This window comes from Cupressus sempervirens, chromosome 10, assembly GCF_028749045.1.
Source record: "Cupressus sempervirens isolate cs-2001-9-10 chromosome 10, ASM2874904v1, whole genome shotgun sequence".
Classification (NCBI taxonomy): Eukaryota; Viridiplantae; Streptophyta; class Pinopsida; order Cupressales; family Cupressaceae; genus Cupressus; species Cupressus sempervirens.
Window position 1 is genome coordinate 246,754,982 of NC_143127.1, and position 25,392 is coordinate 246,780,373.

The 25,392-nt window shown below is 36.0% G+C and overlaps 2 long non-coding RNA genes and 1 pseudogene across 4 annotated transcripts in view; all 3 read right to left on the bottom strand.

Annotated features, from left to right (window-relative positions):
- Positions 1-221: 221 nt before the first annotated feature.
- Positions 222-25,392, bottom strand: part of LOC149533547 (paired amphipathic helix protein Sin3-like 2) — a 95,627-nt pseudogene continuing 70,456 nt past the window's right edge. The window contains exons 11-14 of the transcript XR_016356789.1: positions 16,714-17,402; positions 16,406-16,491; positions 1,535-2,824; positions 222-1,448 (exon numbers count right to left, since the gene is read on the bottom strand). The product of XR_016356789.1 is annotated as a paired amphipathic helix protein Sin3-like 2 (transcript). The remainder of the gene's footprint in view (positions 1,449-1,534; positions 2,825-16,405; positions 16,492-16,713; positions 17,403-25,392) is intronic.
- On the bottom strand, positions 3,961-6,647 carry LOC149533548 (uncharacterized). 2 transcript variants are annotated; one of them, XR_016356790.1, is made up of 3 exons: positions 5,613-6,601; positions 4,702-4,813; positions 3,961-4,544 (listed from the first exon to the last, which is right to left on the bottom strand). It is a non-coding gene; the product is annotated as an uncharacterized LOC149533548 (long non-coding RNA). The 2 variants fall into 2 exon arrangements; XR_016356791.1 differs by lacking the exon at positions 4,702-4,813 and having other exon boundaries at positions 5,613-6,647.
- Positions 11,978-13,216, bottom strand: LOC149533549 (uncharacterized). The gene is made up of 3 exons (XR_016358008.1): positions 13,090-13,216; positions 12,685-12,973; positions 11,978-12,551 (listed from the first exon to the last, which is right to left on the bottom strand). It is a non-coding gene; the product is annotated as an uncharacterized LOC149533549 (long non-coding RNA).

Genomic DNA, 25,392 nt, shown 5'->3' on the forward strand with positions numbered 1-25,392 from the left:
CTCAACGAAGAACTCAGCAATAAATCGGCACTTTTATTGAACATTTGAAAATATACAATTTCTTAAAATATTCTTAAAAATGCATACATACACACTAAATTTGTAGAACATATAATGATTTGAGATATCTACCATATATGAAGCAAAGTTTTGAGTTAAACAATAATTCATAATTTCATAGCAATTAAAACTTAGTAGATTAACATAGTAATAGAATCATAAACCAAAAAACAAGTATAATTGTATAACATCAAAATATAAATAAGTTCAATACATATAGCCATTAGCAATCAAACTCCATGAAAGTTTGAAACTTTCAAACTACAACTTCTAAATACATATTAAGTTCAAGTTTCAGCATCAATGAAAACTAAAAGTAGCAATCATAAATTGCGTCTACGAGTAAAACTCAAAAAAGATCGTTGTTGTTGGGTGAGTGGTGTTGAAGTAGTTGTCGTACCAACATCCTCGACAGGTGCCCTAGTAGGTGCTTCACGCTCCACACAAGCCTCTAATGGATGACCAAACTCAAGTTCCACCTCACGTGCTACCACATTTGTATCCCAGTCATTTGCCTCTATCTCAAACTCAGCTAGCTGCTCATCTGTCAATAAAGGTTCACCCACATCCTCATTTGCACCCTCACCATTAGGAGAAGCAATCCAATCTACTGAATATGGATCAATGTCATCCAAGTCTAGTGCTACATATGAAGCTTGCCCTTTCACCTTCTTCTCGTGCAAGAGAAGGTTGTACTTCACATAGACCAAGTCATTTTAGGCATTTTTGAGTCAACCTATTTTGTTTCTTTGTGTGTATGTTTTGAAAAGTACTCCAATTTCTCTTGCAACTAGAAGCACTACAAGGCTACGATAAAATTTAGATGACAAGCTGTCAAAGATTAGGCGTTGTAACACCATAGTCTTCCCACCACAGATCTCAAGGCTTAAAAAAATCATTTATGATGTGGTATAACTTCCAATAAACTTCACGAGCGAAATAAATGGTATGATAAAAGTAAATGCATGTTCTTTTTTACCTGGCTGCAAGGTGTATCTCTTACGCTTGCAATCAGGAGAAGAAAACAATGGCCCCTCTTCCCTCTTGTAGCTCTGCAACTCATCAAGTATGACGTCTCGGAGGTACATATCAACAACCAATCTTCGAATGCATGTGTCCGAGCCAATTTGAACCTTTGCATCTGCTTTAAAAGTGTTCGAGAAATAGTACTTGGGGTTCAAGTAGTAGGCAGTTGCATGAATGTGTTAGTGGAGTTGTCGGTTCCACCTAAGATAAGTGATGTTCCATATGGGTCTATATTTGGTCTCATTTGACCTATACAAGTGTTGAATGGCCTCTTTTGCACTATCCATATCCTCATATAGAAACCCCATTGGGTTTTTATCCCCATCCACAATTCGCAGAACCTTCACCAACGGCTCTGATACCTGGACATAATAAAACATACAAAATCAGCCAATGAAAATATTTCAAAATTAAATACTAAATCATCAATTAAGATTTGAAAACTTACTTTGAGGGTCTCCTCCATTAGCTTTTCAAAGCTACCATCAAACACAATCCTCACAATCTTCTCTGCTTCAGGCTTCTTGGCATAAGGACTTTCTAACCATTTCTTATCAAGAAACATGTGCCTAAGGTCTAACAATGTCTCTGATATGCTTTGCAAATTTAAAAAATTAGTAGCAAAGTGTGTGACCCCTACTCGTACAAGATCCTTACCACTAGTGTGCTCTCTCATAAGACTCAAGACCCATGTATGATTGTAGATGTACTTCGCAATATTCCTTCCATCTTCAACCACCTTCTCCACCCAGCTCAATTTCCCTAGATCCTCAAGAAGCAAGTCGAGACAATGGGTAGCACAAGGACTCCAAAACAATGTGGGATGTCTCTCCATCAGAAGTCTACCAGCTGCCACATACACAGCTACATTATCAATCACAATCTGGATGACATTAGCCGCTCTCACTTCTATTACCACCTCGTCCAACATGTTACACAAATTTTTTGCATTTTTCACTTGATCAGAGGCATCAACTGATTTTAGAAACACCAACTGCCCCCTTAAAGCAACTAGAAAGTTGATGAGCGTCCTATTCCTGCCATCAGTCCACCCATCAGATATAATAGTGCAACCTTTCTGTTTTCAAACTCTTCTTTGCTCTTCCACAAGCTGATGAATGTTTCTTACTTCGTCATCTAACAATGGCCCACTCACCTCATAGGGAGTTGGGGACTTGAACCCCCTACCAGACAAAGAAATGGAAGTTACCACTTGATCCCAATATGGACTACATAAAGCATTGAAGGAAAGATCACTTCGGACCCAAAATCTTGTAATTTCCACCTTTGTCTTCTCGTGCATCTCTTTGTTCCATGCAGTACCTAGTAAGTTGGGTTGAGCACCAAGAGTGTTACATAGAACCCAAAAATTTGTTAAAGACCCACTCACACATCTCGATCCCCATATCCAAGGCCCAATAGAATAACTTTCTCCACCTGTCTGTGATCCTGTAGAACTAAAAGTCCCCATTGGGGCTGCCATGGCCTCGAATATCCTCTTTTTTGCTGCCTTTGTGCATATTGTCGAAGGCTTGTCAAAGCCTCTCTTCTAGCCTCTTCTGGACTCTTTAGACACAGTGTAATATCATTGCATGGAATCTCTGCAAGATGATATTTCAATTGGCTTATGCCTGAAGTCATGCATTTAAAGCAATGGATACATTGGACATCTCCTTTGTTTGCTCCCGGGATACTATGTTTCCATAAAGGGTCCTTTGCTCTGCCACCACTAGTCATCCTGTTTCAGTGACACACAAGTCCATTGTACAAGAATGAAAAATCAGATATTAGATAAGTTTGATATAACTAATATTATAAAAAAAAATTGTTTACTGACAAGTGATAACTAATAATCATAACTATATTACAATTTTTTAATGGTACAATCTGAATTAGTAATCATCCATCACTTATGAAACATTAAGTGTACAATGAAAGTATGGAAATTAAATCTATTTAACTAATTCTGTTTTAAATCCCATCCCAACTTTCAGGTAGTGAATGTAGATCTATTTACAAACAACCAGTGAAAATGAACTATTCCTAGTATCAAGTCAGAATAAATAATGTTCAGTTCTAGATAACCAACCATCCCTTAATCCCTAAATCAATGCTTTTGAGGAGAACAAGTAGCCAAGTGGTGCAAATACCTTGCAGTTTAGATTTTGTCCCAACAATATAAATTTTTTATTATGATTACCTATGGAACTTGAGGCAATAAATGATTAATATGGTCATTAAAATTTAATACTACATTTGCGCGATGCATACGGTGGACAACCAACAAAATATACATTTCATAATAGAGATCAAAATACTAGAAATAGTATATATTAGGATGCCAAATTATTTTACCATTTGCTTCAGCACACAATGTCTTGCCTTGGTTCTAAACAGTAATAGAATTTAATAATTTATTGTTCTATAGCAACATGGTTTGGTTTCTATTGTTTAAAATTTTAACATGCTGATTCTAGAGATTATCACTTATTTGGAATGTGAATAAATCTTGAAACTTGAAAGCAGTCACTTGGACATTCAAATTTGTAGCATTACGGGAGAACTAGAAGCTAAATCTGATAATCAATGAATTCAAAACTTTGTACCACCCATGAGCATTACATCTCAATTCATGATATTACAAAGGGGAAGTTCAAATTGTTCAGTTCATATTACTACCATAAAGCAGAAAGTTGAAAGCAAAGCGTTCAATTCATATTGTTAAGGGAGTAAAAAATTGAACCAACAAAAGGATACAATCTAGCATATTAAAGACAAAAAGTAGAAAGGAACTAAATAATTGCATTAAAAACAAATCATGAAAAGATTTGGAAATACTGTGACAAATACATCCTGTACAAGAAGAGCAGAAAATGAATGTAAATTCAAGAGGTTTTATAAAACTGCTATGCAGCAAATAGTTATTCAATAAAATTATAAATACGTACAAGTTTACAACCACTGACTAAAAATCGCGGTTTTGCAAAGAGCCCTTAGCGGCCAAATGAAAATCACAGGATAAATCGAATGGAAAAATCGAATTAAAAATCATATGCTGCCGAATGGAAATCGTAAGTGGTAACTTTTACTATTTTTCGCGAATGGAAATCGTGAGTGGTAACTTTTACTGTTTTTCGCGAATGGAAATCCAACTTAAACAAATTAAAAACCCTAAAATGACCGACGACTTTCCATCCTCCACTTGCGACGACTTTTCAATGTTTTTTGGGCTGCATTTTTTACGTTTTCGCGCGAGATATTAAGCAGAAATCACCGTGATTTTTTCCATAAAATCGTGGCCGATATATAGGCTGATATATTTGGCGTCACCTGTAACCCGCGATATCGGCGGTATTTCGCCCTTTTTTTAAACTATGCCTGTAATGACTGGTTGAGTTGGATCCACACATTTCTATCCATTCACTACCCCGAACCGCGTCCCTTCCATGCTTCCAACCCTTGCATTTACCAAAAAATGTTGTTAGATCCAACGGATCTAAGCAATGTCAGCACCTCACCTCACCTCACATTCACATTCCTATCATGCTATTCATCTCAACAAAAATAAAAACATATATCAGCAGAAAGGGAAAACAATCACGACAAACTACTTACATGTTTGTTTCTTGTGCAACGTCCTATCTTTTATAAAACACACATATATAACCATAGGCTCCCACAAGGGTTTTTGAGCCCAGCGTGTCTATAAAAGATAGAACCTATGAAGCTGATCAAAAAAATTAAGAACAGAGGTGTTAAAGCAGCGTATTAATTTATGAAACCTTTTACTTATACAAATGAGATGCTTCAACAAATTCAACATCAAAAAAGCAAATATTAAAGGGACAAGTCAATGAAATCTCAATGGCTTGAAACCTTTTGTTTCAATATAGATAACAAGAACAGAAATACTCTACAAGGAAATGAGAGTTTTCAGATTAATAAGTATCCAAGTGTCAGGTGGGGTAAGCTTTAAATTTCCCAAAAAAGTAATACTCAAAGCAATGAATACTACAGCTGAAGATGTATAGCAAAATAGTGCAGATTGAGAAGATAAATACAGCTACAAAATCATTGAAATGCTACAAGACAAATGATCATTGGCTATGAATTGAAAACTGTTTTCAGCTGCCTACCTAATGGTGTTAATCTTACAAATTTCAAATATACAAAGTAAATAACAAATTGCTATAGGCAAGGAGATGAGTAAATATAAATGAAAGAGCTGGTGTACTTCACATAGGAATACAGACATGGTTGTTAGCTAAAAATCCAGTATAACAAGAATAAGAAGATAGTGAAGGTAGCAGAATTTCAATGAGAGAAGAAAAGGGTTGTTTTCAGCAAAGTACTAGGAGAAAGAAAGATACAAATGCATTTGTAAGACCTATTTTCAATATAAGTTGATGTTATTGTTATCATTCATGAGAAGAATGCATATCCGATATACAAGAATTTTTTGTTCCAAAGGGTTACTGAAAATAATTTCCAAACTTGAAAGAGAGAGCACCAGCAAGAGAGATTACTTTGTTAATTAGTGACCAAGAGATTGTGCTTTATTACAACATACTAATGATACAGATCAGACTGAAAAAATCTCAGCCAACTCCAAATCTGACGTTGAAAGGGCAGAAGGAAGCCTCCAAGAACATGAAAATATAAACCCAGCAAGGAAAAAAATAGAAGAGGTCGTCCATTCTTAATCCTCAACAAATAATAGCAATAACTCCAAGCAAAGGGTATGAGAAGAGCCATATAGTCTGTAATAAAAAGAAGTTGTGACACCCACAAGGGTTTCCATAGAAAATCACATATACAACAAAACAAGGAAAGAAACAATGGCGTCTTCAAGAGGATAAGCTCCAGCAATGGTGATTAACGTAGCACAACAAAAAAATGCTTGCAATGGAAGGAAACCATGAAAATATCAGAGAGTCCCAACCATGGCAAACAGATAAACTTCAAATATACAATCAAAATAATGAGAATTAGGCACCTTTCTCTGTAGAAAGTGGCTTACCTCGAAAGAAACAATGGCATTTTCAGAAGAAGGCAATCAGTCACAGCATCAGCTACAACAACACCAGACATTCATGGCATAGAGAAAGACAGAAAATCGCATAAGATGTCCAGTCACAACACCATAGAAGACCAACCACAAGGAAAGAGAAAATCACAGAAAGAAACAACTCCCATCACTCACGGCCGAGAAATATGCCCAGATGCAGCCACAGTAACTCCAGCAAGCAAAGAAAAATGCTCAGATGCGAGCCATTACAAGCAAACATCAGTCACAGCAAGCCACATCATATCCAACAGATGAAACGTCAACGACATGCAATGACCAGCAGATAAGTGTCTAGTCATGGTATCATGGAAGGAGACCAAGAAATCACAAAAAATAACAGAACTGCAGACGTCTCCATTTCTTCCTCCGGCTAGGGTTTCAAGCCATTTCAATCAAGTATTTTTTCCATAACTCTCAAACGGCCAAAATAGTCTATGATTTACCTATTTTTAGTGTTCTTCAAATGTGCTTTATAATATTTCGGGTCCACAACTTCATATGAGTAGATGATGTTTTATTAATTAAAAGTAATTGTATAGGACTTAAGTTTGGAAGTCCATATTATTATTTTGATTAATAGTTTTTTATTATTGTTGCATTTTTTTTTAAATTGTAAAATATTATTATTTTTAGTTGATGAATTATAAATCAACTATTTAATAATAATAATTTTAAATGCACCAAATAACGGAAAGGGTTGGTTAGTCCTTTATTAGACTAAAGTGTTGCAGGGAGAGAGTTGGCATTCTTAAATGCCTAATTTCACAAGAATAAGAGCTCAGTTATGATTTTGGGACTCTCAGTTCTGAATCATGACATTGGAGTCAATTATGGAGCAATTTGTGGCATTTATGGAGTCTTCTTTGACTTGTAAACATGTGTATTTGATCAAGGCACACTTTGGAGTGCATGTGACATGTTTTTAGAGTTTTTAGACTCTTTTTGTAAGCATTTTTCTCTGACATTCGACCTCACTTCCTGATTTTGGGAGAAGCTGATTGGTTTTCATTATTGATATATACTTCTCTTTTTTAGGGAGAAGAGGTTCAGATTTTGAGAGGAGAGGTGCATATGTGATTTTCTGTCCTTGGCATCTTTTTCTCGAATTTTCTGAGCTATTTATGTAGATGTATTGGTCTTTGGGCCTTTGATCATAATATAGTTTTCATTGGCCTCAGTTTTTTGGAGTAAAGATTTGGTTGTATGTTTTTGGTGATTGATGTTATCTAATTGTGTTTTATTCAAAAACTTTTTGGGTAATGTCTCGTTTTGCATCTTCCATGTCTAATATCTATTATTCATAGGTTTTGAGGTGTGTTTCCTTGGTGATATATTTGATTGTGATTTATTTCCTTTTGTATATTCATCTTTTAGCCTTCTCTTAAATATTATGAGTTAACAATTCCTTCAAGGTGTGTTTTGTGGTTATCTGTTGAAAGTGTTCATTGTGCTATATAATATAACAGTAATTTGCATTATTATTCTGGTGTATCACCTTAATTTTCATCATTTAGGTTTTCCATTTTCAAGCTTACCTCTTTACCCCTTTTCCATACAAATTTCACATCTTTTATTAGTACAGTTGAGTTTATCAAATACATCAGATAGGAACTGGCCTAGAATCCAAAGGTTCAATTAGGTCATAGGTCACCCACAACCTCTGATTGATCCAATATTGCTCCAAAATTGCTGAAGGTTCCAGGACTTAAGCATTAGGGTGCAAATTTTGGAGATAACACTAACAAAATTATTTGTATGCCCTCCCTTAATGATCACCATACTAACTACGCCAAGTTTGTCCCAATAATTGAAAAAATTGTGTAGACTTGAGGACTTGGTAAGAGTGTGTGCAGTCCAATCCTCAATTGGAACATACTACAAAATTACTAATCACCATCTATAAGACAACATATGTACGCTCAAGGAAGACCATATTTTTGGCAACCTTTAGCACTCCTTAGTTGTCACAACATGAAGGTGAAGACTCTACTTCAAAAAAAATTCAAAAAGAGTCCTTCATATTTCAAAAAGAGACCTTCGTAGCCAAACTAAATCACATGTTTCTTTAACAGCTCTTTGATACTTTAACTTCTATCAAGGAGAGATCTACTGCATACTACTTCTTGCTGGTCTGTGTGACTACAACAAAAACAAGATTGAAAACATATCCAAAAGCAGGCTTCATGTCAATGACAAAACTTCTGAGAGGGGTGGTGAATCAGCACTCTTAATAATTGTATCCCAAATCTGGAAATAGATTAGTTAATCCTAAGCACAAAGTAAAGATTCCAGATACACAAACAATTAGGAACACCATATTTATGTGGAAAACTCAAAATGGGAAAATACCATGGTAAGGATTATCCTAAATATGTAATATCATTGTTCACAAGCTTTAGGATAGTGTCCAAGGAACACATTATCCCTATTCACAAAACGGGGCTTCCTACCAACTATTTATTACAATATCCAAAATGCAAAATACAGTCACAACATAAAATCCACCAATCAAGATTAATAGCACATAGCTCTGTTGAATGTCTTTGTAATTGTAATTTTACTCAATATTTTCTGCACCATATTAATATTCTTAACATACATTATATTTTTTTCATTTCCTATTTCCCAAACATTCCCATATCTATATACATATTGTTCCTATAAATTCCACAAGGTCTGCCAAAGAGTATAACATATAAAAATAGTCGACCCAAAAATTCAAAGAGTTGGTTCAAAAGATAACTTCTAATGAAAGTAGTGGGATGTCAAAGTACAAATTGAATTAATTTTACTGAGCATCCTTTAAATCTGATCCTTGATTATAGCCAAGCTCACCGCATGATACCTAAGGCCTCAAAATCATTAATGCTAGAGAAAAGCTTGTCAACCAAAAAAAGACATATCTTAACAAGTAGCTAGACTAAATGAAAAACACATAGAGATGTGTACCATGAAATGCAATACCTTCAAACCAACAAATAACCATATAAACAAAAATTCCAAATAGTATAGCATGCTACAAAGAGATCCAAGCAATTGCAAAGGTAGAAACTAGAGAAAGGCAATGGAGCACAAAATCATTACATTGAATATTCTTGGGACTCTAGAGGAGGTCAACCATTGAAGTATTCTAAAGAGAGTAGAGTTTTGAGTTTTCCAAGTAATGTGGTGTTCTTGTATTGATTGTGTTTTTCGCATCAATGATTCATATGTGATAATTGCTAATGGTGATTTAAAGTTTATCAAGATTTGAATTAAAGTTGTTATTGTTATCTAGACTTATTCACCCCCCACCTCTTAGTCTTGTTATGTGTCCAACAATGGGAAGTCATCATTTGGGAATTCATTTTCATTTGCAACTAGGAAGCTTACTCAAGTCAATACAAGCAACAGTGAATAGGATAAAAGTTGCGAAGTGAAAGATCCCTGATGGATCTCTGCTGCAAATCTGTTGTAGATTTATTTTATTTTTTATTTTTCCTGTTTATTAATGTTTTCTTGTAAAATTAGACGGAAATGCAGAAGAGTTTGTTTGTTTTTGTGTTTTTGATGATTATTCCACATAGAAATGAGAAGTAACAAATGGCAAGAAAAGAGTCTGAAAATAAATAACAATATGCAGTAAAGTCAGAGTTGATACAAATCGTACCAGGCAGATCTGTGAATTAAAGAGCCGAATAAAAGATCCAGTACATTTCCTCTAACAATGACGCCACAACTGGCTGATGAAAACGGGCTGATAAGATGCAAGATTCTGCTACTGAGTAACCGATTTTTCTATGTATCCAAGTGCTGAAAATGACAAAGTACGGCTGCAAGAAATGGAAGTGTACAGCTGCTAGAATTCACCTTCCATACGCCAAAGAACATGCCCAACAAAACAAACTGTAGGCCCAAGCTGAAGTGGTGTCTACCTTCCTCCTGAATACTGTTGAAACTACTGACAAACCAATACCCAATGCTGCTGAGGTTACGTCCCAGCCAGCAATTACCCTGGGGTTTGCGTCCCAGAAGCAAATCGCTCAAGCAGAGCAAATTTGAAAAGAAGTGTTTGAAAAATATGCATAATCATGAGAAATGGCGCCCATCTCCTTATAACCCCTTGCAAAGCAATTCGAACCCTAAAGTGACCCCCAATTGGCGTTGGCTATAAAAATGAATTAAATCTTATTTTAAAGTGACCATGTCACTAGAAAATGACCTTTTCCACCATAGTAATAAATCCGCTCATCGAATTGCCCTGAGACCAAAGAGGAAGATTTAGAGAATTTCAAGACCTTTCCAACGAGCTATCATAACATGGGATACGCATCCAAATGAGGCCAAAATTCCCTTATTACTCCAAAATGGCTATTAACTTAGCCTTATTTAAATATTAAACGCTAACTTAGGAAATATTAAAAATATAACCCAAATAGCCACAAACTGCCCAACTGACATCACAAACCATAAAATCATCCTGTCACTTGTCTGTGACTAAAGTCACAAATCAAGGATCCACTGGCAGTCTCATCCCTAAAATCTAGGGATGCTCCTAAAATTTAGGAAACAAGCCCTATCCCTCTGAAACTGAACCCAAAGGGTCATCTCACGGAAACCCAGCCCTGGGCATGATCATACCTCCTAAAAAGTAGGAATGAACCCCATAAATGTAGGAACTGCCTCCTAAAAACAAGGAATGTCACCCAACTGATCAATACCCACCAAAAAACCAAGTCCCCAACACTGAATAACCATACTGGGTCTCTATCCAACCCTGTCAACCTACAAGACCCCATAATAAGCTGACTCACATGTCTCTGTTAGACTGAGCTAGAGTGGGGACATGACAGGAAGAAACACCCAAATAAATTAAGATAGATGTATGCTTTCTATATATAAGTGAGACACTAGATATGAAATGTTTAAGTCCTATTACAGTCAAGAAAGAACAAAAGAGTCCCATTGACTCATTATATGAGTGTGGTGGTGATACTGGCATCACAAAGTACAATGCTACCAAATATAAACTTTAAAAAAGGTAGTATAGTAACTATCTATCACATGAATTAGTAATATGCGTCTAGTCAGCAAGGTCATTCTCATAGGCGAGGAAGTCTATAGGGCATGACCAAGATGGTTGTGGGTTGTAAACAGCAAAACTTGGGTAAAATAAGACTAGATCCCAATTTTGCACCTCTTGTGTAGGGTGGACCACTTCTGGAAAAACATTGTGCAAGAGATCAAAAGGTCTATGGATAGAAGGTAAAACCTCTAATGATGTTGTCCCTCTCCCTAGATGATAGAAAGATCAATATGAGAAAAAGGAACAAGATCAAACACTTCCATCTTTACAAGTTCTTTGATTTCATGAATTTGGCTATGCTCCATGGAGTTTTTAGGATGGGGACATTTTAGGGGACGAGGACATGTTCTGGTATACGTACAGGTCGAAACCAAAATTGAGGGGACGGGACCTTAGGGGATGGGAATTAAAAACATGGGAGATTTTTTTATATAGAGTATTAGAGACAAAATTCAAATATGCATATTATAACATTGATAAACCATTCACCATAGTCATAGATATTTTAGAAGATCGATACATGGAAATTGAAAACAATCAAAGATTCAAATGACAATATGACATATGATATATCAGAATATCGCATACATATAGCAAAAATGCCCAAAGGCTCCAAGTATCAATGTATCATGCATGAAATCAAAATGACATAATGATAAGGTAAATACTAGAAGTCTAGATGAGATGTCCAACTCCATAATAATCAAAAGCAATAATGTATTTGAGTATCTACAAAGCAGAAAGCCAAATACATGGCTGCCCTCCAAGAATCTAAATCTAAATCTAAATCAAGATCAGGCTGATCAGCCTCTCCCTTTGAATCACTGGTAGGAGTAGGCAGAGGGTCCTCATCTAATGGAACTCTAAGCAGCCCTAGAGGTATGTCATCCTCATTAAACTGCAATGCATCCTCTCGATTAACATCTTAGTGTAGTGCTGGAGTCTACCGATACTCAAGACTTTGTCACTCCTCTAGCCGCAATACACTGTGAACAACCACACGCTTCTTTGATCGCCTAGAGGTAAGGTTGTTCCTCTTGACTAATTGGATAAAGCTATATGTAGACCAAATCCTCTCTACAACAGAGGAACTTGCAACCTATGAAAGAAGACCAATGGCAAGAGCTTTCACCTCCAGTGCATCTTTACCATGCCATGTCCACCATCCAATCAGGTACCTTTGAGCTAATATAGCTCTATCAATCCTGGCCTCTAGCCTACCAAAAGTTGGACCAAGAAAATTTGCAAAGTCAAGCCATTGCCCTCGAATTTTTGTAGCATCCTCTCCATTATACATTTTTGAAAGGGCCTTGAAGAAGCCCTCCTTCATTTCTATTGAACAAACAAAAATCTAGAAGTTAGAATTTAGAAACTTTACAAATTGAAATAAATTTTAAAAACATATTCAACATTAGAAATTCAAATCTTGAACTATTAAAATAATAAAAACATAAATTAGACTCACCTCCTCATTAGTAGATAAAGGCACTCTCCCAAGCCTCAATGCACACCATTTAGGATTGACTGCATAGACTGTCATATGAAGTGGGGTGTTCATAGTGTTCCACCTTTTCATCACAATGGGCTTAAGATGCTCCTCCTATAACTCCATAGTAGGTTCCTTATTTTTAATAGCTTGCTTGACCTGCCCAAGCATGCTATCAAAGCTCTCGTAAATCTTTCCAAGGCTTGGAGAGTCAGTACTAGCAAATCTAATGACTTGCATAATAGGGTCAATGGAGGAGAAAATGTATCTGCAAATGAAAGTAAATTACAAATGAGAAACATCATAATTTTAAAAAAATCAGCAAATGCTAAAATCAGAAATATTTTTAGTAAATCAGCAATAACAATTACTTAAATTTCTTACCTCATTGTGGTCCATCAATTATCATCCAAGAATTATTCCATCTAGGGTGCTTGATTCACGCCATCTATTCCACTCTGCATTGACCACCATGGATAGTAAGGCCTCTTGGACCTCAAGCATCCTCTCCAACAAAATGAAGTAGCTAGCATATCTAGTGTCCATGGGGTTGAGGAATTCTTTCTTAGAAAATGCTAAATAATGCAAGACATGTGTGATGATTGCAAATAAACATTTGCACATCTCTAGCCTCAAACACCATAGCCTTTATCCAATCAATTTTTCCAATATCCTTCAAGGTGTTATTTAATACATGTACACAACACAAGGTCCAAAAAATGCGTTTATAGGTGCTCTTTACAATCAATCCATCTAATTTACACACCCAGGCTGAATCAATGACTACTTGCACAACATTTGAAGGCCCTACCTCTTCTATAGCATCCTTCAAAATCTGAAATTGGAAGGATGCATCCTTCCTTTTGTTGTGATGTGGACCTAATCAGACTCGAAGGTTTATTCGGCGTGGTTTCTCCCCAGATTATTTCTACGAGGGTTTGAGGGTAGCACCCCAAGACGAGGTCAAGGGGCAGCTCCCCTTGCGAGGTCCTGGAGCAATGCCCCAATTGTGCTCCCTATTGCGGGTGGGATCAAGGGGCAACGCCCCCATAGGGGTTTTCAGGGGCAGTGCCCTCGAAGCCAAAAATGATTGACTATTGTAAAAAGCATCAGCTACTATTTTTCTATTGGATGACTTATTCTAGCCCTAATTTTGTAAGCCACAAAAGCTTGTATAAAATGGCTTAGGGTTAGGGATTTCATAATGTATGATGAGATTGTAGCTTCTTGCGGTAGTATTGAGCTGCAAGGGATTGTGGATTGTAATCACTAGATAATAATAATATTGGACTTGTTGTTGGTGGATGTAGCCCAGGGATTGGGTGAACCACGTTAAGTCTTTGTGTCTTGTGTTCTCTTCTGTGTGATCTATTATTTTCTGATATTGGTTATATTTACATGTAACTGTTATTTCTGTCCATGGTTAATCCTAACACCTTTTTACTAAACAATCAATGGCTCTAACAAAATAGGCCCCTGCTATACTAGTGACAATAAGATTGATGAGTGGTCAATGTTTGATATTGGTCCACCCATCCATGATAGAGCATCCATCACTAATCCATGTTTGCCTCATATCCTCTATCAAAATGCTTACTTTTGAGAACTATTTATCAAGGATAGTGGTGCACAATTTAGTCTCTCCTAGTGGTATAAATGAGGAACCAACAGCATATATATCTTTGCACATTTGTCTATAATGAGGAACGAGAAAAACGGAATGTTATGCCATGAGCAAAAAGAAATTTGCCAATGGACTTCAGCTTTCTCTTTTGTTTGTATGTTAAATAGTTCAGCCACATTTGTATCTCTCTTGGTCTTTCCCTTCCCTTTAATAGTAGTGCTAGTGGGAGTGGGTCTAGGTCAGGGTGTGCTACCTATTGGACCCCCTTCTTTCAATGACTCCCCCTCCACATGTAACCTATTGGCCTCAAGTTTTTCTTCAGCTGTAATTTTTTTTTTTGCAACCTTTCACCCCTTGCCCACCTATCCATTAAAAGATTGCAATAGACTCTTGTGTAGCTCTGAAAATAATGTTTCTTACCTATATGACACTCACATCCCCTACTACCCACCAATTTTTTTTGCTTATTGTTGTCTACTTTTGTGGCAAATTGTAGGAGAGGTTTCTTAGGTTGTATGGGCCTTTGGCATATGTTTTTAGGACTTTGGAAAGGCACTCAAATGGATTAGACATTGTTGCATCTTCCATAAGGACATTTATATCAGATGAAGACTCATCCATGGCTGTCCTAGGTCTTTTTCTTTGTCTTGACATTTTAGTTTCTTGCATGGCAACTCCCATGCTATCACTACTTCCCTCACCCTCATTGTTGGTCGTGTTTTAGATTTTGTAATGTATTATACTGCTGCAAGTAATGGGAAAAAAATATTTCAACATTTCATTCAGCATGCCCTCTCTATGTGATGAAAAAAAATGAAAAATGGCAAAAAAATAACAATAAAATTTGAATGAAACAAAAAGGAAACAAAATACATACTTGGAATGAAGAAGAAATGACAGCAAAACCTCCTCTTGCACCTCCAAAATGCACTCCTCTCTTACTGTTGTCGTTTTCCTATTTCTTTTCACAACTAGCAAATAACTCCAAACAAAAAAAAGACTTGAGCCTTTTGTTTTTAAATTCAAAATAGGGTCTGGTTTTTTTATTATACCCCAATGTCCATGTGGGGTCCGTGCGGAGGGGAGAGAAAACAAAAAATGTTTTTTTATTTTTTTCCTTTTTTAACTGTCGCCGATCTGGAAAAAGGGGGATAGGAATGTGTATCGGGGATGGTCAAGGGATGGGAAAGCAATCCCTAGTACGGAATTCCGTACCCCTGTTTCCTACTTAATCTGAAATCACATTTCGAGGATGGTACTGAAATTTTCTGATTCAGAACAACACAGGGTACGGCAAAAAATGGTACCTATGTCCCTATTTCATACTCGGTATAGGTCAGAGGCAAAAAACCAGGGGATACAATCCCATGGAACACAAGAATTTGGTAGTTAGTTCAGCTAACAAGTTACTTTCCTTTTAAATAAAATAGTAATTGATTTGTTAGTTATTTAATTGTCATGTGAATAATAAGTATTGCAATATTGTATTTTTCCTTTATATTGAAGTTGAAAAAAAATATTTAAAAGTTTTCATTAAAGTGATGGGAATTAATTAGATCACACTAAACTAAAAGATTTTTAATAGATTCCACCTTGCAATGACTTCACATCTTATAAGACAGTGAAGTTCTTTTAATTAGAGATCAAAATAAAAACGTTGTCCTACCTTGTTAAAGTTACATTGAGGTCAAACTGGACACAAAAAGAAATCTGAATTCTTTATCACAAGCCCAAAAGAAATCTGAATGTGTTAGAAGCCAGTAAATATATATTTCTACATCATAACTGCAATCATCTCTGTAGATCTAAAATGCAAGATTCAACAAAGAGATTTTCCTTAATGGAGAAAACTTCAATTTTTTTGATGAATTGATGGAATTGGGTATGCCATAACAAATAAACAAGAAGCAGGAAGATGTGTAGTCATGAAGATGATACATAAGGATGTATTCTTACTAGATGCTACTAAATCTCCTCATCCAAATATCCTTCTGATTACACGCAAAAAAATTGTTTTGAAAAGATAGAATATGCCTATATACATGGTTATAAAGTAAAATGACAGCGCATTTATACCTCTTCTACTCCCAAGTCTTTTTCTGTTGACAGAACCCCACAATCATCAAATCCAATACTGGATCTTGAAAATTTTAAGCTAGTTCCTGGAAAAGAGAGGATTACTTGTCACTGAAAGTCTAAAATGAAAGAAAGGACATGCAAAAATAATGAAAAAGTAATGTGACTTGGGTCTTCTTTCACACATGCCTCATATGCACATTCATTTTTAAAAATCCCTTTCATAATAAGCCACATATGCACATCCATTTAGGAAAAACCTTCCATAATAAGTCCACATTTTAGTCATTGGTACAAAGAATAGTTACCTGCTATACAAGATGAATTCATCCCTTCTGAATTCAATATGTTCAAGCAACTTCCAGGTTTGAGAGTATTGGCAATGCCATCAATATTAGAAATGGGAGTTTTAGAATATTGCACTTCAGAACTTCCAAATGATACTTCAACATTTTGCAATCTCTGCTGCATCACATGAATTTGATATTCCTGAACTGGAGGTTTCTCAGCTTCCATGTCATGGATATTGGAGGTTGCTGTTTCCACTGTGGAGCATTCATTCAAATTACCCACAGAAGTAAATCCACATTTTTAAAATTTCATGGCATCCTTTCTCAGATTACCCCCAGAAGTTCATTCAAAACATCTTATTTTAGAAGCATTTATCTGATTTGAATTAAAACTGTTAAATTCTGTCAAGTCCTTTCTACCATCTGTGACATTGGATTGGAGAGGTATACAAAACAAACAGTCAAAAAAGATGGTCCAAACCCTTACTATTCAGATTCTTCTGTGTTAGTGCACACTTATCCGAAGAGTGTTTGATGAGCTCGTGCAAGTCCTCATAAAGGGAAAGGTCAGGATCATAAAGGGCAAGGTCAGGAAATTTATACTTCAGATGAGGGATTGAGGATGTACTATGCCCCACTGCAGTAGCAAGAAAAATGTCATCTTCCTTGCTTTTTCTCACTAATTTCTTCAATATCTTGCAATAGAACTGTAAAAAAGTTAAATGTATTGTTGTCAGAAATAATGGCACAAGATAATTTAACATTAAGAATTTCAAAACTCGTGTTTATTCCCTTTGAAAACAACTCAATTACTATGTAGTTATGCAAGAAGAGAAACTTCTATTCCCCAAAACAGATAATGAATGAGCTCTAAATAAAAATGAGAAGGGGACACAATAGAGAAAAATATTTCAAAGAAAACAAGCCTTGTTGTAAGTCACTCCTTATGACCCGGGATCAAGTCTTGCAAGTGCAAGGCTCTGACATTGATAAAAGGGATCATGCATCAAGCAAATTTGGTGGAATAGATACCCATCAGTCCTTGGCTCTTAGCTAAAAAGGTGCAGCCTAAGGCTTGAGCTCCTATATTGGGTGGCTAAAATAATATTGTGGATGTAAAACCTGCATCACAAAAATTAACTATCAAGCAGATAGATGGTCTGCTTAACTACAGTGCATTGTTTGTTTGGAAACCATACATTTATTTCAAAATTGGTATGCTTACCTATCTTGTGATTCCGCCACCCTTAAAAGATTCCAAAATCCTCTAGCGCCATCAAATTCTGCCTTTGTATAGATAGAAATTGAAACTTTCATACAGTCTCCAAATGTGAAGGAATGGAAAGAAAATAACCGGAAATATCATAATTACATGGAAATAGAAGAAGGCATCGAGTGACATGATTAACATGAGGGTGGCGAGAAAGTTGGATTAAGTGATCAAAGAAAATCCCTTGAAGCGTGGCAGAATCAAAATCATTATCCTCACATGCCCCTCATTTCTGCCTTGGATTCATGGCAAATGAAACTCAGAGGAAAAGCCTACCAATTGCATTTTAAAGTCCATATGAAGAGGGAAATGGTGGTGGAAAATGGGGATGATGATGAGATTGACAAATGGAAATCACTTCAAGTTGACTGAATACAATAAAGAGTAGAACCACAATTGATAAAATGAAAAACCTCAAACCTTAATGATTTTCATATTGTCTTCATAAGGATTGAAAAACATTTAGGATCTCCAATTTACCTAAGTTCAAATGAGAATAAAGACCGAAAACATGGAAATAAGGATTTCGTGTTGACAAAATTGAGGATGAAAAACCATATTATACTGAAGGTAATAAGAAAGACAATGAGTGAAAAAATAAATTCCTTGAAGGATGGCAGAAGTGTTCAAAATCCCTAAACAACAATTAATCCCGCCTTGCATTACTAGTTCCAAAATTTGCCTTTAGTCTCCAAGTATGAATAAAATGCAAGCAAACAATCAAGAAAGTAAGATATTGACACGATACAAGATTAGAGTCTGAAGAAAATCAAAGAAAATTCCTTGAGGGATGGCAGATTCCACCATCCCCCAAGGAAAAATTCTCCTCTATGCCATCTGAAGTCTTCCTAGAAATGAAGAGTGGTGATAGGAAAGGATAAGGGTGTGAAATGATCAACAAAACATACAATTGCCCCTCTTTACTATGTTGGCCTGCATATGGAGAAGTAGAGGAATCAAATTAAAATGTTTTCATTAAGAAGAACAAGTTGGCCTTCTTAAAGACATGTATTTTCAAGTCAGTAACTGCCTATATAAGGAGGATAAGGATTCATCTCAACATCAAACAAAACAAATTTATCTCTGCACTTAAAGCACCAAATTCCTTACTTTATTAGTAGTGATTTTCTCCTAAAGCTGGCAATGACTTCAACTTCCTCAATTAAGGTGGGGATTTCCTCATTGAAGGTAGTGAATCATCTCCCTAAGGCAGAAGGTACATTGAACGAGTAAACCATCTTGAGGGAGAAACAATTTCAACAATTTTGCACATCAAAAGACATCAATTTTGCAAATTTAAACCAGATATATTCTCAAAAATCAGAACTAAGGGTGGAAAGAAAGACAAAATCTGGACATGATATGCATTGAAATATTTATTTATTCTTCCAGATTTCAGCAAGATTTCATTTCAAAATTGCAAGAGTAAAGATGTTCTATCAATAGAATCGGAAATATAAGCAATTAGATTACTAATTTTTGCACAGTAAAATAATTAAAATATCACAAGGAATAAATTAGGAATGTACAAAGATGAATGCTAGTTAACTTAGACTTGATTGAATTGCTTATGATGAAGATTTTCAAAATCCAAAATCTAGTTCACTAATCAAAGCTTAAAACTCAAAACTAATAGTGAGATCATCATGGAAGGGGCAAGCATGTCAGGAGCCAAGGCTGAAAATCAAAAAAGGATAGGCAAGTTCAAGTGAGGAAACCAATCTAGGAGTTGTCAACATGCTTTAAGTAAGAGATAGAATGTACAAAGGAGATCCTTCTAGGATGGCAAGAAGAATGGTCAAGAATAGAATTGTGTAAGCATTTTCTTTTCCTCCCACCATGCAATGTACTGAGCTAGTCCTTGAGTGTGCAATGCATTACAATCCTCAAACAAAGGTAATCAACTATAGAAGGACAAGAATATATGGGCTCTCCTATTAGAAAAGACAATTAGAGATTTTTTCGATATATAGTATGATAAGGTTGGAGCCTATATCATAAAGGAGAAAGCCTTGAAACACTACAATGATCAAGTGGATGCATGTGCAAAGAAGGTGAATGAGGAATGGTTAGTTGAACCATGGAGCCACCATTCCAAGGTTTTAAAGTTGAACAAGATAACCAAATCATATTTGAAGGAGGACTATGGTGATTTCATAGTCATGCAGCTGGGTGATGGGAGAACCTCAAGGTCGTATTTGAGCTGATGTTGGAGTGACCAATGACAAGCAGTGAAAACCTTAACCTCCAATAAAGGAGGATAAAGAGCACAAAGGCATTCTACATGACATCCTATTTACACTCTAAATGCTGGTCATGGTTTTCAAATTTAAAGGATTAACAAGTTTGGGAACATGTGGACTTGCTACAAGATACTTTCATGTGTATGAATGCTACCCATGGCTATACATTCACAACAACAAACATTTCAAGATTTTCAATGATGCATTTACTATCAGAGTTGTAAGAGAACTACATAAGACTCCACATGTAAGGTTATCCAAGGAAGCTAAGAAATTGATCAAAAAGCAAGGGTTATGATACATCCAATAACCCAAATTCACATATATTTGAGTATAGGAAATTACCTATTGTCATAGCAAGCTCCCAAGATATCCTTCAAAAAAATTAGTGATCATGAAAATGGTTGTTATGCACCAAAATTTGTACCTTGTACTAAACTGCATGAGTTCAATAATCTAGCATAACATGGGAATCAATCCAATGTGGGTCATGAAAATTGAAGTGAGACCTCCAGTTTCTAGGTTGGCTCCTATAAGATGCTTCACAAAACTTCCAAACTTTCTGAGGAAAAGGGAAAAAGGTGACAGAAGAGAAGCCTACAACTATGGTAATTCGCCTAAATGTTCTAACTTATGATATTCAAGAAAACTATACACTTGAAAACCAAATGAACAGTACTAGATTCACACAGCTTGCTTTTACCATGCATGCACATCAGTATTTTACAGAAAGGTCTAAATGTCTATTTTCTCTACAAAGGAAAATGAAATTTCACAATAAGGAGCCTATTACATTTACTTGACACAACTTGCAACCTGCACATTACACTTATCACATAGAAGGTATGAAACAGTGAAAAAAAATGGAAGGAAAAATAAGACTTTCACTAACAGTTTGATGAAATCACATTAATAGACAACTCTGTAAATGACAAGAAAGTGATTAACAATATCCAGAAGAGATCTCCAAGGCAATCTCTGTCAATCATAAAAGTGAGTTACAGAATCAAGCAGTAACCAGCTAAAGGACTCAAAACAAATTACTAAGTACCAAAACTGCATAACTCAGAACTCTCCAAATGAGTTACCCAAAAAAAACTAAGTACTCTCCAAGTTGGTCCACCAAAAAAGGCTCTATAAGCATCTTTGGGTCGGACTCAACAAGAAATCCTATTTTTAAGGCCCTCCAAGAGCTCCAAAAAGACATGTGAGCAAATAAATGTCCTTCCTTGACCCCTTCTACTATTAAGGAACCCAAAAAATGCTCCAACTCCCCTAAAATGACTCAAAAAGCCTATATACCCTTGATTTATCTTCAAACAAATCCAATCTTCTCCTACATACAAGGTTGTCTCATGAATGAGTCATCCAATTGACTCATACATAGGATTTCATATTTCTATTTTTGCATTCAAAAGTTAATACTCATTCCATGTTTCATAATCCATCATGAAATGAATATTAATTACAATAAAGATATGCAAAATACAATGGAGCTTAATTTAATAACTTATTTAGTGAATAACATCATATATGTTATCAAAGTTCAAAATATTCATTAAATAATATTATGCCCCTGGGTATTTGATCTATGAGGTTGAATGTTAACTAAAGCCCACAAAATGCCAATATTTTTAAAGAAGATTCTAGGTTTTTGAAACCCTATAACAATCACTATTTGCTTCATTTGGCATTTCTACATTTGGAAGACTGGACCACATTTGGCTCTGTTGGAAGAAGCCACCGTGGATGCCCTACTAGAGCTTGAAACTGCAATGTCCTCTATGAATTTCTGTGGCACTTACAAACTATAATGCTCGGTAAGCCATGTACTGAAATTTTTTTTTTTTAAAGGAAAACCTCTTGCATTTTATTGACTGTTCGACCCTTTATTCCTCTTATTTTCAATCTATAGAAAGCAATTCACTGCTAAAACTTCACCATATGGCATTGTAGCTTTGTAAACTGATCCAAAGGCCCCCTGTCATATAATTGTTGCAAAATTTTGTAGTCTTCTGGAGAGTGATAATTTCTTGAACAGATTGGCATTTTGCTTGCTAAAACTTGAAATTCAAGTTCATACTTGTTATCAAATATAAACTCGTAAAATTCCTTCTTACGTATGTTGAAAATTTTGGCAACCCCCGAAAAAACTTATTTGTATTGTTCAACAAGTCTTCAGGGAGCTTCAAAAGATCTCTTTCAGATTCAAATGCATCCCATTTGATTTGGCATTCCTTAGCTATTTTTCATACCTTCAATTTTTTCTCCTTTTGGAGATCTAGCAGATAGTTTCTTAAAACGATCCTATTCACACCACATTCTGGGCATAGCTCCACTATTGAGGCAACAAATTCTTTCCCATATTTTGACCCAAAGTGGCCATGAATTTCTGCAAGTTCAGGAATATCAGCACATCTTGGAGCTGTAAAGATCAAAGTTGAGATTGCTTCCAGCAAATCAATTGGGCAATTCTTTTGATTCAATCATGGGCAGTCATGGCACAATTAGCTCACAAAACATTTCAATGAGTCACATGTGCCAACAATATTATGCTCTCTTATTAGATGCTCAATAAGAGTGTAGGAACTGCCATTATTTGCTAACCTTCATGTTTTCCCTGTTAGCTAATTTGAGTGGTTGTCTGCTTCTTGAGTATTAAATGCATATGTAGTATCCAGCAATGGGAAACCAGGTACATAATTGAGCTGTTTGAACTCCAAAAAGTTTGGCAAATTCATAACCCAAATGCTCTGATTGAGTGGCCATCCTTGTAGAAGAAAATCTAAAATCTGCTACCCTCTCTGAATCAACACGGTATGCAAGTGATAGACAGGAATCTGTAAAAATGCCATGACCTTTTTCAAATTTATCTCCATTAGCGGCATGTGTTGAGAGGATTGCCTGAACAAAATCTTGTCAAATGTATGGATTAGCTAGTACGACAACTACTTTGATCTTTTTAGTATTGTTCATAGCATACTCCTGCTGCCGGTTATTGAAAGCTCAATGTTTACAACTTTAATATCAAAACAATATCAAAGGCTGAGTAATAATAAATATATGCACTAGATTTGGACTTGGTCTATAGATATCATTGATTCATCTGTATATGTTGTGAATGGATCTTCTCAATAATTCTGAAACTCTCTGTTTGTAGAAACATCATTGATTAAAATGCATCCTTGAACTTTCTGAAGTTGATTTACCCCTTGATGAAATTACGAGTTACGTAGTGATATACCTTTGCAAGTTGATGCAGTATTCATCTCTTACTTTATCCTGCATTAGTTGATCTTTGATTCTCATCGAAATATGCTTTAGTCATTGTCCATCTGAAACATAATGTCTAGACCTTATGTTCAGTGCCCCTTGATAACATGGTAATGCTTTGTTTTCTATCTGCTTCTAGATGCTCTGCTACTAGTTGCAATTCCTGTCACTTTTCGAGTTGTGTTCATGACAAGGATTACTAAGAGTCAACTGTATACCTTGTTGTATCACTACTTGGATAATGGAAACTCACTGTGATAGCTATTGTTGCTCTTGAAAAAATTCACTTATTGTTCACTTGATATTCTCATTATGACATACATAAACTGGCATGCAAATACTTTGTTTTGGTATCCATTGTTCTTCCTGCTGCTCCATTTTACTTCTTCCTGTATCAGCGTGCATTATGATGGCTAAAACTTTCATTTTTTGTGTTCAATTTCACTTGCCGATTGCTTTGTTGGATGTTTGTCATATCAGGTGCACTTTTCCTTTGTCCAGATACATTTAAATTATCTCCTCCAGCACATTGTCATGTTATGATTCTGATTAACTGATAATTCTTTTGTTGTTTAAAGTTTAAATACTATCCCTTGCTAGCAAGTTGGGCTCAAACCCTCATGGGAGTCATATTTACATCCACTTGCTGATCAAGGATACCTATTATTGCAGAAGGAGAAGACTACTTAGAAAACAAATATGGGCTTAGGATTTTGGTAATATGGATGCATGTGTGGGGCATGTTGATGATGTAGGCTAGTCATTCCTTGGATCCATTTGATCTAATGCAGGAGCATCCTAGGGAAGTCACCAATCCTATATGCAAAGGCTTCGTGCTCGAGTTTGTGGAGTTATGATTCGTGTGGTTGGGGATCCGTTTGAGGCATATTGAGAAACCTTTCCTTAAGTGCGCTTGATGTTTGGAGTCATTATCTTGGAGTTAGAGTCATTTTAGCAGTTGTTAGTAATGTGTTCATATTTATTGGCAGAGCTTTGGAGATTGTATTCGTGAACTTCAATCTGTGGGAGTTGGTGTGTGTGCTCTTGGATTTGGATGGTTGGCGTGTGGACCTATGTCTAAGTGCGCGTATTCTTATGTGGTCTTATGAGTTAGTTATGCATTGTAAATATGGGGCCTATCCTAAGTATTTAGTTTATGTTATGTATTTATGTAATGTTCCCATTATAAAATAAATAATAAATCAAACTTTTGTAACGGGCCAACTGATTTAATGTATCTCAGACCCATTTTTATTTTTGTTTCCGTAGTTTGTGTTTTCGTCGGCTATCTTTGTACACCCTCGGAAAGTTTCCCGACGGGTATTTAAGCACGGCTTGTAGGTTGTAGTTGGTCTGCTTTGGATTGTATTTCTCTGTACGGCGAATTCCTATTGGAGTTCTGGATTGTTCGCCATTTCGGAAGTGAAAGATCTTCCTTATTTGACCAGAGCGGTTTCGGTGGGATTCAACCCTCACCTTATTCCGTTGTTGCATGTATTACTTCGCTCGGATTTGGCAAGTCAAAACACCATCATATTGCGAATAACTATTGGTTCGATCTATTCTTTGTTCTATGCATTTCCGTTTTCGTCTCTATTATTTTGTGGATCTCATCAACATTCTATGTTTGTGTATGAGCAACATTGTGTTTCCGTCCCCAACTGTGTGTTTCCGCACTGCTCATTCCTGGCCCATCCATCCATTCGTGTTGTTCTTCACCTCCTTGCATGGCTTGGGCTTTTGAACCACCGTACGGCCTATTATTATCATCGTACGGCCTGCTACAAACACCTTACAGCTTGGCAATCTTTCACCATACGGCTAACTATCCTCCACTGTAGTGTTTCCACAACCTCCACTATATGGATTGCCTCTCCTTATCGTACGGCCACTGGGGTCACCGTATGGACT